The sequence below is a fragment of the Mchenga conophoros genome, linkage group LG15, assembly GCF_057382185.1.
Source record: "Mchenga conophoros isolate Kocher_MC1m ecotype Shallow Benthic linkage group LG15, M_conophoros_male_GT1.1, whole genome shotgun sequence".
NCBI lineage: Eukaryota > Metazoa > Chordata > Actinopteri > Cichliformes > Cichlidae > Mchenga > Mchenga conophoros.
The window spans coordinates 700,639-716,897 of record NC_140540.1 but is presented as its reverse complement, the minus strand read 5'-3'; the positions used below and the strand labels follow the sequence as shown (position 1 = coordinate 716,897).

Here is a 16,259-nt window from a genome sequence, read left to right as displayed (position 1 = left end):
AAAGCACTGCACATTTTATACTGTGCTTTACTACTGCCATATATGAGCTACTGTGTAGAGGTCTGGGGAAACACATACAAAAGTAACACACAAACAATAACTATAATACAGAAAAGGGCCATTAGATTAATAAATAATGTAGGGTACAGGGACCATACAAATGCACTCTTTGTCAAAATGCAAGCTATTAAATTCCAAGACTTGGTGAAGCTTAAAACAGCGCAAATAATGTATAAAGTCAGAAATAAATTGCTTCCCAAAGAAATCTGTAAATTGTTCATAGAAAGAGAAGGTGGGTATAACTTAAGAGGGAAATGGAATTTAAAAATACAAAGTGCTAGAACAACTTTAAAAACAATGTCTATCTCAATTGCAGGAGTTAAATTATGGAACAGTCTAACAGAAGAAATAAAAGACAGTCAAAACATAAAACAGTTTAAAGTAAAATATAAAAACCTAATTTTAAATAAGTATAAGAATGAAGAAAACGGGGTTAACCCAGGATGGTAATGTTGCTGGTAATGGTGTTGCGGTTCTTTTTTGGTTTTTTTGTTTTGTTTTGGTTTGTTGTTTTTCCATAACTTGTGTATCTGCAAATATACACATTCTGTATTTTTCATATGAAAGAAACTATACTGTGGTGGGGCTTGCTAATTTCTTGTTTTTGATTTATGTATGTTATGTTTTGTTTTACTTCATATGTTTATATGTTTCATATGTTGTTTGTTTAATTTAAGACAAAAAAAAAATTAAATGAATGAGAGGTAAAACTTGAGGGGGTAGGGACAAATAAGTAAATACTTTAGCCTACTCCTTTTCAAACAAATAATGGAATGATATTTTGTAATGATTGTGAAGGCACATGTTTGAAATGTTTGAAATAAAAATGAACTGAACTGAACTGAACTGAACAATTAATGAAAATGCGGAGCCGCCATCGCAAATCCTAAAACACCAGTAAGCTAATGCTAGGCTAGCGACAGTAAGTGCAATTACTAGTTTTATTTATTGAATATTGTTGTTTTTGTTTATTCCATCATGGCCGAATGTTGACTTAACGTACCTAGAGTTGAACGAGTGATTTGATTTTCGTAGTTTTGTCCATTTTGGATGTTTTTTGTTACTTTTCTGATGAAATGCCAAAACGGCCTATGAGATTGGTCAATGGTAACTTTATTGTCCCTAACGGGAAATTGATTTGCAGTGTGTCCGTACAAACAAGCAAACAGACAACCAACACATCACATACACTCACCAAGATAATATAATAAAAGCCTGATAGAACAACCTAGATTTTTCATCAAAAAGTGCAATGTGCAATGGCAACAACCCTTATGGTTTAGTGTTATTAACCATGATAATAGCACTAGGTACAAAATGTCTGTGAAGGTTCTCAGTCATCCAGGTCATCGTAGTCAAAGGAGCTTGCAAAGAAAAGCATCTGGACTTCTTTAAGTTGCTTGAAGACGCTAATAAAACCATGCGAAATAAAAAACCCATCTTCATTAAAAGAAGTTCCACAAAGCACAAGCCGATGCTATAGGATTTCCTCAGGCAAAAAAATAAGATAAAGGAATAAAAAAATGAAATAAAATAAGTTAAAACACTGACAGACAGAGACAACCTGCTGGTCGCTGCAAGAGCAGCGCCCTCTGACTCTGATTTTGCATTGAGTTAAATTCCACTGAGATTATTGAATCTGTTGCGCAACACTTGTGATTAAATGAGTTTTGTAAATATATGTGATTAACTTTGGATAATGTTTATTAGCTTTATTGCTGATATACTTTGATGGGACCCATGAGAATGTTTTTCTATAGTAGTATTTTGAATGAAATTCATTCATTATAAGAGATGATGGTTTATTAATTGTTGTATGCAACATGGCATTAATTACTTGTCTTGGTTATTTATGGATTTATGGATTTTGTCACAGCAGTAGAATGCTGTTTCATTTTCTTCTGTGAATGATAATTTATGTTTTTGACCTTGTCTAGGTCAGGTTTTTTTTTTTTTTTTTCTTTTCTCCCGCGATCAGCCCTGATCAGCGCGGGATGGCGAGCCACCCGACCACCGCTACGTTGCGGTAGGAATCGTAAACCTATGGACTGAATTAAACTGTTGACACATGACCTATCACAGGTCCATGGAACTAAACTAAATCTCATACTGGACCACACCTCATCCCACCTCCTTTTGGAACCTAATAAGCTGTTTTGTATTGTCAACATTATTTTTGTTTGTGATATATATATGCATATTTTTTTATTTTTTGTACATCTGTCTATACATTTCTCAAAACAAACATAATATATATATTTTTGAGCTCTACTTTGGTTTCCTGTGTTTTATTCACACACTCAGGCTCCATAGTCTAAACTAATTCTGATAGCTCATTGTCTATGAAGCTGCAGTCAGGCGCCCTGGTCCTTTAACCGCGTTACACTTGATATTTTGGAGAAACTGCGAGGTACTGGGAGGGAGATCCCTCCCTTGGATTCGAGCGACTTCTTTGGAAATGAAAGTTGACTGTGACTCGAGCCATCGGATTAATTGGTGTATGCATGCTTGGCGAAGGCCTAGCGGCAACCTGGGGTTGATGGGAATTGCCTGTGAGATACTTGCATGTCTGAGCTCTTTCCACACCAACAGGCTGTCACATGATCACAGTAAGCAACAGGGGAAAAGGCAACAGCGTGATGACAAAGGGCAGAATTTTTACAAACTGAACCTCGTGATTTTGATTTTTAACATTTGCAGTGAAGCGTCTTCATATCTGTATTTAAATGACAAAAACAGGAAGGATGTTCTTTATTGAGAAGAATCGATGCTTTGATTGTCTTTGGGCCTTTCCGAAGCTTTGAGGTAGAAAAGAGTTTTCTTTTAAAGACTGCTCTCAGTGTGAGGGGGTAAATGCTACCCCTCCAGTGTTGGAGTGTGGGGAGAAACTTTGAGCTGTTATGTTGGGATAAATGGGTCCGTCTAACCCGAGCCCATTGCTCAAAACGGACTAAAAGCTTCCTCGTCCGTCCATATTTAATAATCAAAGTGTTTTTATTGAGTTTTCAGAAAGCATATCATTCATACAGAAAAGCTCGAACTCAAGTCCTACCGCACAGTGTAAGACAAAACTATACCCAGACAGAGGAAGAAAAGAAAAGGGAAAAAAAAAAAGAGTGGAAGGAAACTCATCTTCAAAATAGGAAATGAAAGGCTGCCAGACCTTAAAGAATTTCTTGGTGTTGCCCTGTATAGTAAATCTGAGATGTTCTAATTTGAGGTGTGCCATCACCTCCTCCACCCAGCGTTTATGGGATGGCGGTGTTGCCTTTATCCAGTTAAGTAGAATCAATCTCCTATCCAGCAATGAGGCGAATGCTATTGCCTTCCTCTGAGAGGCTGTTAGTTGAGTTTCCCTCGGTGCCACACCAAAGATGGCTGTCAGAGGCATTGGTTCCATATCCTTATTAGAAATGAATGAGAATGTTCTAAAGATGTTAGGCCAAAAGTCTTTCAGCCTGGAACAAGACCAGAACATGTGGCATAAGTTGGCTGGTACCTGTTTACATCTGGGGCAGGTCGGATCGGCCCCCTGGTACATTCTTGCCAGTTTCTCCCTTGACAAATGCAGTCTGTGCAACACCTTGAACTGTATCAATCCGTGTCTCACACATATAGAAGCAGAGTGTACTAGATCTACAGCCCCCCCCCCAGTCAACCTCTGAAATGTCCAGCCCCAATTCTTCCTCCCATTTCCGTCTTACATTGTCCAGGGAGGGGGAAGCCACATTCTGAATATGTGTATATAGCGTGGAGATTGTCCCCTTAGCAGTCGGATCTGTGTCCATCAACTCGTCTGTCCATCCGCTTTGTGGAAGCTCGAGGGAGGGGCTGAATGACTTTTTCACAAAGTCCCGAACCTGGAAATATCTAAAGTAATTAGTCTTGGAGGAGATTCCATAGTCCTTTTCCAGTTGAGCAGCAGACATAAAAGTACCATTTTTAAAAAGATGTTTGACACATTCCACCCCAGCTCTATGCCATTCCCTAAAGGCTGTTCCCCTGAGGGCTGGGGGAAACAAGTGATTTCCATAGATGGGAGCAGACAGGAGGGCAGTTCTGTTTTTAAAATGTGATCTGAATTGAGTCCAAATTTTCAGAGAATGAGATACCACCGGGTTGTTTGTGTAAAGATGTTTGCTCAAGGGTAGAGGAGCGCAGACCAGGGAGCGCAGGGACACTGGACTAGAGACATACCTTTCCATATGAACCCATATTGGGGTTTCATCCTCATCCAACTCTTTGACCCAAAATAACAACTTATGTATATTAGCAGCAAAATAGTGCATATAGTTCGGCAGAGCCAGACCTCCCTCTTCTTTCTGTCTCTCAAGAAACTCCCGTCTTATCCTGGGGACAGTTTTTTTCCAAATAAAGGCAGACGTACATTTGTTCAATTCCTTAAAAAATGATTTAGGAATGAAAATCGGTATCGTCTGAAATAAATAGAGGAGCCGCGGCAGTATAATCATTTTAACAGAATTTACCTTCCCTGCTAATGATAAGGGGAGCGACGCCCACCTTTCCATATCTAATTTCGCTTTGTCCAGTGCAACTTTAAAGTTATAGTCCAGTAAATCTTTATACTTACTAGTTACATTAACACCTAAATATGCGAATCTATCCTTATGTATTGCAAAGGGATAGGCCCGGAAAGAAAGTTTCCTCGCCTGTTTATTAATGGGGAAAAGAACACTTTTGTCTAAATTAATTTTATAGCCCGACACCCTCCCAAAATCTTTGATAATACCAAGGGCCACCGGGATACTAGTGGCAGGGTTTGACAGAAAAAGGAGGAGATCGTCAGCATACAAGGACAGCCTATGGTTTTGTGTCCCCCTTTGTATCCCTACCAATTCAGCAGCCTGTCTCAGCGATCGTGGCTCAAGAGTTGGGAGTTCGCCTTGTAATCGGAAGGTTGCCGGTTCGAGCCCCGGCTTGGACAGTCTCGGTCGTTGTGTCCTTGGGCAAGACACTTCACCCGTTGCCTACTGGTGGTGGTCAGAGGGCCCGGTGGCGCCAGTGTCCGGCAGCCTCGCCTCTGTCAGTGCGCCCCAGGGTGGCTGTGGCTACAATGTAGCTTGCCATCACCAGTGTGTGAATGTGTGCGTGAATGGGTGGATGACTGGATATGTAAAGCGCTTTGGATGTTTGACACATTCCACCCCAGCTCTATGCCATTCCCTAAAGGCTGTTCTTAGGGACTAGTAAAGCGCTATATAAATACAGGCCATTTACCATTTACCATCATCGCAAGGGGTTCAATTGCCACATCAAAGAGCAGGGGTGACAAAGGGCACCCCTGTCTTGTTCCCCGGAATAGAGAGAAGGGTTCAGATACGATATTATTCGTTCTCACCATAGCCTGGGGGCTCGAATAAATTATTTTAATCCATGAGCAAAATGTTGGACCAAAGCCGAATCTTTCGAGGGCCGTAAATAGATAGTAATACTCTATTCGATCAAAGGCTTTGTGGGCATCTAAGGATATCACAATCTCTGGCATAATGTTATCTTCAGCAGTATATACTACATTGAACATACGGCGGAGATTGCTGGAGAGTTGTCTACCTGCAACAAACCCTGTCAGCTCGTCTGTCCATATTTAACCCCCTCTGTGGCGACCACTGTCTTCATCTTCTCTCTATCAACACACACCTTAGGAACTGCTGATGTGAACCATATGCTGCCTTTGAATGGCCTTCTGTTCTGCTGAGCCCTTGCACATACTCAAGGTCATATCATGACCTTGTTTCTAGGCTACCTGCTAACCTCCCAGGACCGGCGTCACGGGGCAGGATAATGCCTTCCTGTCCTGCTTCCTGCTAGCCGGCCTTCTTGTCTAATCTTCTCTGTGCCTGTTAAATCATCACCTAAAATCTCTGCAGTATGAAGCTGCATTTTTCTGTCAGTGGGCCTAATCTTCACAATAAAGTGACCTTTGCAGACCTTATTAACAGACCCGCGAGTGGTGTGACCTCTCAGCTTCGAGGTCGAGGGGAAGGAACAGACTTGTAGATTTTGCCTATTTCGGTCTCTGTGTTTTAATTTTTTTTTTTTACCAGACTCTCTTTTATTGTCTTACACTTAAAAAAAAAAAAAAATTCTTCCGTGGATTCCTTTACAAGCTTATTTCCAGCAGTGATTTTCAAGGAAAATTGGCACCAGCAGTCTTTCCTATTTAAGGCATAGATGGATAGCACTTGCTGCTGATCTTTAACTCAGTGCAGTCGTTTCTTTCCAAAGGAGCCGATTCTTTTCATTTTGTTTTGTACTGTGTTTCAGAGCAATCTTGTCTGTGTGTCCACAGATTGACCGGTGTCTCTGGGGGCTTTGAGAGTGTGACCGCATAAACAAATGCAGAGCACGGTGCATTGTCATCTTGCAGGTAAGGCATGTAGCTCTGCGTTTAACTGTAGATTGTGTATTTACTGTGCAAAGCTGCACACCATAAAGTTAACATCAAACTAGTTCTGAGGGACGTCCTGTTGTACATTTCCTTCATTCAGTAACTGAGTGTGGTTTAAACTAGGGCTGCACGATTTTGCATAAAATGAGAATCAAGATTTTTTGGCTTAGAATTGAGATCATGATTCTCTCACGATTCTCTTTTCCAGTATAAATATTTATTGCACTTATTAACTGCACATCAACTTCGTAACAGTTGAGACTGAACATAAAAACAATAAATAAACATAAAACAACAAATGTCTCACGTTTTGTTGTTGCCGCAAAATGTTGTACTGCTTGAAATTCCGTCTCCACCGTTGCTCGACGCTGCGTGTACAGAGCAGGTAGTGCAACAATAGAAAAATAGTTGCGGGACGGCACTGTGCAGCGTTTGTCTAGGGTGTTGATCATTTTCCTAAATCCCTCGTTTTGCACAGTGTTGATGGGAGCCATATCTTTGGTCAGGTGATAAGTGATAGCCTCCGTAATTTCTTTGTGCCTGCGGGAGTTCGACGTGTACAGGGAAGCGCTATATAAGGTTCCCGTTATTGATGTTTGGGTGGTTGACCCGGACGGATTTTCTCCTGTCACTTTCTCGTCATCCCTGACGTGCTCTCCGTTGTTTTTTCCTGCTAATTTTAGCATCACACGGCACAGCTTCTGTATCACGTGGTATAAGGCTCCGTCCTCGTCATTCGTTGAGCAGGAAGAGTGAGCGCTTGTTGTCATGCAGATTACGTCCCGGATCAAAATGCCGGGACGTCGTCGTCTTTTTTTTTTTTTTTTTTTTTTTTTTTTTTTTTTGAATCGTTGTCATTTGGAAATGAGATCGCACATAAGTATGAATCGAGATCGCGATTTTCTAACGATTAATCGTGCAGCCCTAGTTTAAACCCAAAATGAATGTGATGATCAGTCTGCACAGTGCTCCCTTTGCCACGTGTTGCTTTATTAACTCGGCTAATGTGATGTTCATTATCGTCTGTATTTTGATATTTCCCGCCAAGAGGCAGAGCTATTAGCTAAGGCTGGCAGGCTGAACTGAGCTGTGTGGGTGCATCACACATATTTATTTATTTATTTATTTATTTATTTATTTATTTTTTAGAAAGAGGGGCAATACATATTAATGAACATTTTAACAAATGTAAATATGCCAGATTATAGCCTTGGGCTAATTTGCATCTGCAGACCCTCTGGCAGGTTGGTGTTAAACACAAGTTAGTAAAAACATACAGAGACACTATTTACAGGTCATGTGACAAGGACAAAAACAGTGATCACATTATACTATAACAAACAATGACAAGGAGAGTGGACACAGAGGACAGTATAGATAACAATAACAGAAACACATCAATTATATTGCACAAACCCCAGTATTGTACATGCCCTGACCATCGTGATATTGCGTTCACCCATTGCACTAACAGTTGTTTCCCTTTTTGTAATACACCAGCTCTTTGTATATGACCTGTAATATGTTTTATCCATCAGTTTGTGTTTTTTCTTCAACATGTTTTACTAAGATTCAAAGATCCAAAGTGTCATGTGTCACAAGAGAAAAAGGGCATTTCTCTGTGCAATGAAATCCTTTCTTTGCTGTCCACCCACAGATGCTGATTAATATATACAACAGGAATAGAACTGAAGATATAAAAGGAGACAAAATATGGAGGTGTGAAACAGAGATGTGTGCAAAACTATAGCTTAAGAAGACAGGAACGGGTGTGGCACTATATTGAATGTAGATACATATAAGGCAAAAACCTGAGCTCGGAAGTCAATATTTGGTACAATTAGAGGTGGGAATCACCATACATCCCACGATACGATGTTATCACAATACTTAATGCACCATACGATATTATTGCAATTTTTTTTTAATATTTTGCGATATTCAGATTCTGTCCATAAAGGTAAACTTTATCAATATTCATTTTATCTAAAATCAAAGTCTCGCACTCAGTCTTTCTCTCATTTCAGTTTTATCGTTGACAAACTGAACGGTTTGTATTACAGTCTAGTCCAGCTTAACTGAATGCAACCATCTGGTACAATTATAGCTATTTATGAAAACTATGCAGCCCATTCAGCAACTGAAGAATTTGAAAGTAAATTAAAACAAAATATAATTTTACATTAAATAAAAAAGTTTTAAAAGTAATTAAAATAAAACATGTCTTAAATTAAAATAAGTAAACTGTCATGTTTATTGCTGCCAAAAACAGTTAAACACATTTGGACAGTGAAGGGATGTCAGGGTTCTTGCTCAGAAAAAGGATCAACATGCTCTGAAGTCAGAGCACAAAAACCTTTTTTTGTAACAAAATATCGATTTCTGCTGTCCCTGCATCGATACAAAATATCACGATACTACACAGTATCGATTTTCCCCCCACCCCCCCACCCCTAGGTACAATCATCTTTAACACAGCCTGAACTCTGCTTCTCACGTGGGAAGTTATCTTCAGGAATAGCTGTCTTCTCCTCTTCAGGACATTCAACGCTCGTCTTTGTTCGGCTGCTTTTGTTCGGTTCTCTGTCAGGACGATCCCGCTCTGCTTCAGTAATGTCGAGGTCTGCACTGTGTGCTTGTTTTCTGTCCAGGCGTGCTCTTACTGCACGCAGTGTGTTTGGGGTCATTGTTACAGTATATCAAAAAATGAAGCCATGGGTCAATCAGATACTTTCTAGATGATTTGTAGTGTTAAAATCTGATGGTACTTTTATGCATTCATAATGACATTAGTGTTTTTGAACTTGCCAACACCTCTGACCGAAACGCCCCCACCATGTTTTACAGAGGGCTGTAGAGCTCTCAGTCTGTGCTGACTTTCCTCCTTTTAATCGCTCCAACAAACCTGTGTGTTGCAGCCTCCCTTCCACCTTTCGTAGATTAAACTGAAGAATCTACAGTGTTGTGTTTAGACATGAGTTAGATGTAGTTTTTATGTCTGGGTGATTCATAGGTCTGTGTTAAATGGCTAAACCAACAAAAAGAAAACCCCACATTCCTCTGAAAACGGTCTGGACTGGACCATGGGTGAGTGAAAAAGCTGCCGGTTTCCAGAGAAAATCCTGCAGAACTGTTGCTCGGGATCACTTTAAAAATGAGAAAAGGGTATGGCACCCAAAATGTAGAGCAGTAAGGGCTGTCTCAAGACTTCCTCACACTGAAAATAAAACAGTTCAAATAAGCACATTAGTAATTAGTAATATTTGTTCTGTAGTTCCATTAAAATGCTTCCGAGTGAATCAGAATTGAAATAATGAGATAGGGAGTCACGCTGGTAGACTGAGGCTGGGTAATGATGGAAAAATGTCATCACGATAACTTTATTATGATAAATATACTCTTGAATGGTTAATAGAACTTTATTATTAATGAATAACACGCACACACGGATATTATAACAATATATTTAATTACATTACAACCACACGATTGTTCTCACAGGTGTTAATATTAAACCATGGATACAGTTCTACAGACTTTATGTGTCTCTGTATATTACAAGTTGTTTTCCTGTTGTTTTATCAGCCGTGTACAGCTGATGAAGAAGCTGATGAAGAGGGAAGTTAGTGATATAAACCACACTGTTATTTGTAGCTGCCTATAAACATGTTTAGTGTTTAACACGGGAGTTGGAGGATTGACCGGTGTTTGCAGTCGGCCTCATGTGGCCACCGGGGGCGGTTGTTTTTGGCACTTCGACTTGTCTAAGGGTGCTGTTGGATCAGTAACTGCTCTTCTGTCTGTAACTGCTCTTTGGAAGGTAATGATAACAACGTCCACAACAAAACTGTAAGCTGGTGTTTAATCAGGGCTTTTTTCCAATTCAAGTGCAGTGTTTTTTGTTCATGAGGTCCTAATTTCAGCTTTACTGCATGACGTCATGTCAGCAACCATTTAAAAGCCTCTAACTAACCAACAATCAGAATGGGAAAAGTCGGGAGCCTTTCATCAGTGTCCTGTAATCACGAGCAGTCTAATAAGGAAAACGTGCACGGAGGGAAGAACTGCTCTGTGACGCAGCTATTGCTGGACCTCTTCATTTCCCCCCGCCTCTGTATGGCGAGTTCAGACAAGCTTCTAGTTGAAGGGGAGGATGTTTGTTCTTCACCGCGCTACAACTGGGTCAGTGAGTGAGGTACAAGCTGTTTATCCGTGGCTCACAGTGCCCCCATACACCCCTATGATGGATTCATGGAAAAAACATGTCTCTCATTTTTTGATATTTTTTAAATGTCTTTCTGGCTGCGCTGATGTGCAAATGAAGCTTAATTTTTATTTCAAAACATTTGCAATGATTTGTGGTCATATCTCTGTGTGGTGGGGTATGACCAGTCCCACCGAGAAAAACGGTATAGACAGGATCAACTGTATCTGTTTACTCACTGTCCAATGTATGACTTCATGTTGACATGTAAGTCTAAGCTCAGGGAGCAGTGCAGCCTTTTATACGCAGGAAATCTCTCGCACGCACGCATCTCTGAGTTTGCACATTTTTCTTTTACACTCAGTCTGTGTTGCAAACACAGTAAAACACAGCATTTGTACTTCTACCAGTATATTAACCAGTGTTACCTGTCCACATGGATCTGTAGTCACACCTCCAAAATGCTAGCTGTGCTGCCGTGTTGAGCTGCTTTGTACATTGCTGTGAACACACTAGGCGTACACACAGATTGGAAGAGCTGTGCAAACCGAGACACACGGCTAGTGTGGCTGATGGTGCTGTTTATAAGAGACCGCCTAATGAACTGGTGCTCATTCAGCAAAGTGCAAAATGTCCATCACCAGCATGACGTAGCCCTGACAGCAGATTAAAAAGCCATCATTGGTTCTGATGCCATCAGTAAAGCTTTGATTCAGTTTGAATTACGTAGAGCCTGTGCAAGTGGCTGACCCCATTGCTAGTAATTGTACCTGTGCATGGTGGACTTGTGTTGCTCTACACCTTCGGCAGTGGACTTCCTGTCTTCAAGTTGGTCTTTTGTCTTCTATTCGCTTCTGAAAATTGTAATAGAAGCAACAGCCAGAAATGCAGAACAGGAAATAATGAATTGATCAATCAGCTTTTGGCTGCAGTGCTGAAACATGTAGTTAGTTTGGGTTTTTTTTGTTTTTTTTAGGGAGGTGCATGTCAACTTAACCTCCCAGGACCTGGGGCCCGTTCTTTGTACCTCGCTAAGTAAGTTAGCTGGATTTGATTGTTGACGATTTCGCGTGATCCTGGATCGTTCGGTTCCCCGAAGCTCATCCGGGACTTGCTGTCATAGCAACAGAGCCGTAAGCGTAAACCTGCTCGGGAGCAGGTTTACTTTATGTAAACAGGATTAGATCGCGGCCACGCAGGTATGTCCGCTTCATGTATACGAAAGCAACAGCGATATTTTTCCACTGTTTCACCATAAATAAATATTATCAATGTAACTGAAGATAATGCAGCACCTGATCCATTTATTGATGTCACACAGATACATACAGGTCATTTCCTAAAAAAGGGAAATGTACTATTAACATTCTATTACATGTATGTGATTATTACAGATGTAATTCATATTTCAGAGTAGTAATTGTAAATTACTTCGTGTAATCAGGATGAGAGACCACGGCTATAAAAGCGAAGGTGGATTTGGGAAGTCTGTCGCAGCCATGTCCTGTCCGTTTACGCGAGCAGCCCATTGCGGAAGGTGCAAGATTGATAAGGAGAGTTTTCAGGATTCAGCGTATATTGCGGGACAGACAGGATCCTTTAGCTCAGCGCGACAGTGTGCTCATAGAGAGATATCGATATTCCCGTGAGGGTATTATTTACTTAACCAACTTGTTGACGAGGGGGTGCAGGACCACCACCTGTCTTTTTTTCCTCTGCCCTTTTCTTGGTTGCTGTTATAAACAAACAGATTATTTCAGGGTCTCTTTCCAAGAGACTAAAAGCAATATAAGTGATAAATATTACCATTCTGTAGAATATTCTTATATTTCACTTTTACTTGTTCCCATGTTCTAGTGGGTCCTGTTGTGGCTCTAATGTGAAAGGGGATATAATATAACATATTATAATATAATGTAATATAATATTGGATAATATCGTGTAATATGATAAATCTACCCTACCGCCTACTGGTGTTGGCCAGAGGGGCCGATGGCGCGATATGGCAGCCTGGCTTCTGTCAGTCTGCCCCAGGGCAGCTGTGGCTACGACTGTAGCTGCCTCCACCAGTGTGTGAATGTGAGAGTGACTGAATAGTGGCATTGTAAAGCGCTTTGGGTGCCTTGAAAAGCGCTATATAAACCCACTCCATTATTATTGTTATTATTAAATTACTTAGGAGTTTGATTTGTCAGCAACTTTCTGCCAGCCCTCTCTCCTTGCTTTTGCAGCCTTTGCAGTGTTCCCTTGCGTTTTAATTAAACTCTGAAACTCCTGAAATCCCTCACTCAAGAGTTCTTGCTCTGCTGCCGAAAAATACCGAGCGCTCTCCTTCGACATTTTCGCCGACCAAGCAGAGGGTTGCCGATCAATGTTTCTACTATCGATGCGTAGCCCCTGTTAAGCCACCCAGTGATCTCACATTACTTCATCCAGCTGTACTAATCGCCAACAGCAGGTGTGTTCGGAGAACCGGATTAGCGAGCTCACGGTTAGCGCGATGATTTGGTCTTGGATGTGTCATTTGATCTTGGATGTAGTAAGCGACGTATGAAGAACGGGCCCCTGGCGTCCACATATGTGGACATCACATTTGGGGTTATTTAGACCAAATTGTCACACTGCTTCCACTGCCCGACTGCAACTGCACCTTATGTACATCCTGTAGTATTCATTCCACCTCATTTCATTTCTGTCATCCTGTATTCTATGTATATAAGTTTAGATTGGTTATATATAGTTGGTTTACACAGCTTTGTGTATGTATGTGTATGCATGTGTAATGTGTGTGTATATATAGACACGTGTGTGTGATTTACATTGCTGTGCTTGAGAGTCACCATCTACCGGAACCAACTTCCTTGTATGTGTCTGTGCATATACCTGGCCAATAAACACGATTCTGATTCTGAAATACTCACTTTTGCTCTACAAGGGCCTGATGTCTACTTACGAGGACATTATGCTGCTACTGTTCTATTGAAATTTTAAACGAATGTCCTCATATGTGGCTCTCATTTTGTTAGAAACAAAAATCAGCTCACTCCCGGTGGCTACCTGGTGGGGCCTGGCGCCTGTTGCTCGGTCAGGCCTCCTCCGGGGTGCGGGGGACCCTCAGGCCTCCGGCCTCTGGGCCTGCGGCTCGGTTCACTCTGGCACAGCTGGCTGCCGGCAGAGTCGGCGGGCATGCCGGTGCAGCCCCCTCTAGCTTCTGCTCGGTGGCTACTGGGTGACCCCTCGTCTGGGGATCCTTAGCCCTTCCCATGAGGGTGGCACGGATGCCCCTCCGGCGGTCCTCCTTGGGCTCTCGCACTCTGGGGCCTCTGGATGTCTGGAGCCTGGATCTCCTCCATGCCTGCTTCATGCCCTGGGGGGCGGGGCTATGGCTCTCTACATCCTCTTGCAGACCATTACATGGGGAAACCTTTTGAATACAAGCGCGCTGATCCACACAGGTGTGCACACGGGTGTTCATTGTTCGTAGACTTAAACTACACCTTTCTTGGCTGCTACTTCAAAGCACATTGTGCGCTGTCTGTCCTGCGTGCTGCACAACAACATTCAATATTTAGTATTTACTGCTGTTTACACTCAGCTAGATTAATGCGATGCTGTTGTGTTTAGTATGTTGCTTTGGTTTTTTTTTTTTTTTTGCTTGTTTTCTATTTCTCTCTCAACAGGTGATCCAGGAGATTTTTTTTCCCTCTCTCACTGTCCCTCTCCCCTTCTGTTTAAATTTTCCTTCCTCTTTCTCTCTCCCTTTCCTATCCCTCACTCATGTCTGTCCCGTCTGTAACAATTGAAAATAAAATAAAATAAATAATAAAAACAAAGGTCGATCAAATGGACCAATATGGCAATGCCACGATGATCCATTTGGCAAAATAAATCCATCGGGTCTCCTTGTTGGTCTTCAGACAACAATTCTGACGGCTAAAGAACCAAATGGGACAGGCAAAAAAAATAATAAATCCGGTAAAAAAAAAAGAAATCTGGTAGTTCTTTGTTTTTACATTCATCAGGTCCCAATCAGCTCAAAAATCAAAGAGAAATTAAAAATGCTGCTGTGGAAGAGTTCAGGTCTTAGGAGGTTAAAGAGTGGGATTTCTGAAAGGTTTGCTATTACAGCATACCTATGGTGCACATTTAAATCAAAAGTATAAATCCCTCTGTCACGATCCTGGGTCTTAGGACCCAGTGTTTTGAGTTTTAGTTCATCTTGATGTTTATAGTATGTTAAGCTCATTAGGCCTCCTATGTTCATTTGCTTATTAGTTCCCCCTCGTGTTTCCAACCCATGTTAAGTCTCCCCTGCTCTTCGTGTGTTTCATGTCTGTGTCTTACCTTGTCAAGTTCTGGTTGTCATGTCTGCGTCTCATTATGTTTCCTATTTATTTGGAAGAGATCCTGTGCTTTTATATTATGGTTTATGTTTTGAGTCCTTTGATGTACTGTTTCTTGTTTCCCTAGGTCTGTTATGGTTATCTTAGGTTTAGCTCTTTGGCTTTGTTATATGGCTTCCCTGTGTTCCATGTTATGTCCACTGTGATGTGTTGTACCATGTTTCAGGTTCCTATGTTCTGTCTCTCCAGTTGCTGTTAAGTTTGCGTGTTTTAGAATTCAGTCATTGTGTTTCCTGTTTTACTTTGAAGGTCCGTGTCTCATGTGAGTGATTCTAGTTTTGCGTCTGTCTCGTCCAGCCTGATTACTCCCAGCTGTGCTCTCCTTCTGTGTCTCATTCCCTCGTTATCCCTCTGTGTATTTAAGCTCTGTGTTTCTCTTTGTCAGTGTCGTAGTCTCCCTCATGCTGTGTGTGATTCTCCCCGTGGTTCCTGGTATACTTTATGTTTAGCTTTTAGCTTATGTTTTGTCTCCGTGAGTTTGCGTTTGGGTCCTCTCCTGCCTGCCACACAGCCGAATCATGACACCCACTTAATCCTCCACCACCAACCCTGCGCCAAGCCCGGAAATCATCCACCCGCCAACCCGGTCATATCTGTGGGAGGCTACAGCTTCATCAGACTGAGAACCGGAGCTAATGTCAGAGTTTCCACACCAAAGCAATTTACAGATATCCTCTCTTGTTAATATAGTATTAAATCTACTGCATGAGCTACAGCGTGCAGAAACATATGTGGCCAGCTTTGGTAGTAATACACGGTCGTAACAAAAGATCGTGCTTAGCACAAGAAAAAATGTCTTCGAAACAAAAATAGACTGCCATTGTAGCTCAGTTATTTTGCTAATGCAAAAGATGATATTCTGCCTTTGTAGAGCTATGTGCATGTGCACTCTCATTTCTGTTATTTCTTTTAACTTAAAGTTTAAGCTAAAGGTTAATGAGCTATTATTCAAGATTTATTACCAAGATTACTGTCAGAAAACGACTACAAGAAGACAGCTCCTTGGAGGACAGGACCAACTTCACACCCGATCAGATCTGCACACTGTTAGACCTCTGCCTCACCACTAAATATTTCAAGTACAACGAAGGCTTTTACAGACAAAAACATGGCTGTGCCATGGGCTCCCCCGTGTCACCTATTGTAGCAACCTTTACATGGAGGAAGTGGAAAGGAAGGCTCT

At 41.4% G+C, this 16,259-nt stretch overlaps 1 protein-coding gene across 4 annotated transcripts in view; it reads left to right on the top strand.

Annotated features, from left to right (window-relative positions):
* The window catches only part of disp1 (dispatched homolog 1 (Drosophila)), a 118,501-nt gene that overhangs the window by 35,348 nt on the left and 66,894 nt on the right, over positions 1 to 16,259 (top strand). For 3 of the 4 annotated variants that reach the window (XM_085246327.1, XM_085246322.1, XM_085246325.1), the window contains one exon: positions 6,371 to 6,448. The exons of the other annotated variant lie outside the window; for it this stretch is intronic. The gene's annotated coding sequence lies outside the window, so the exon portion shown is untranslated. The remainder of the gene's footprint in view (positions 1 to 6,370; positions 6,449 to 16,259) is intronic. 4 annotated transcript variants of the gene reach the window in all.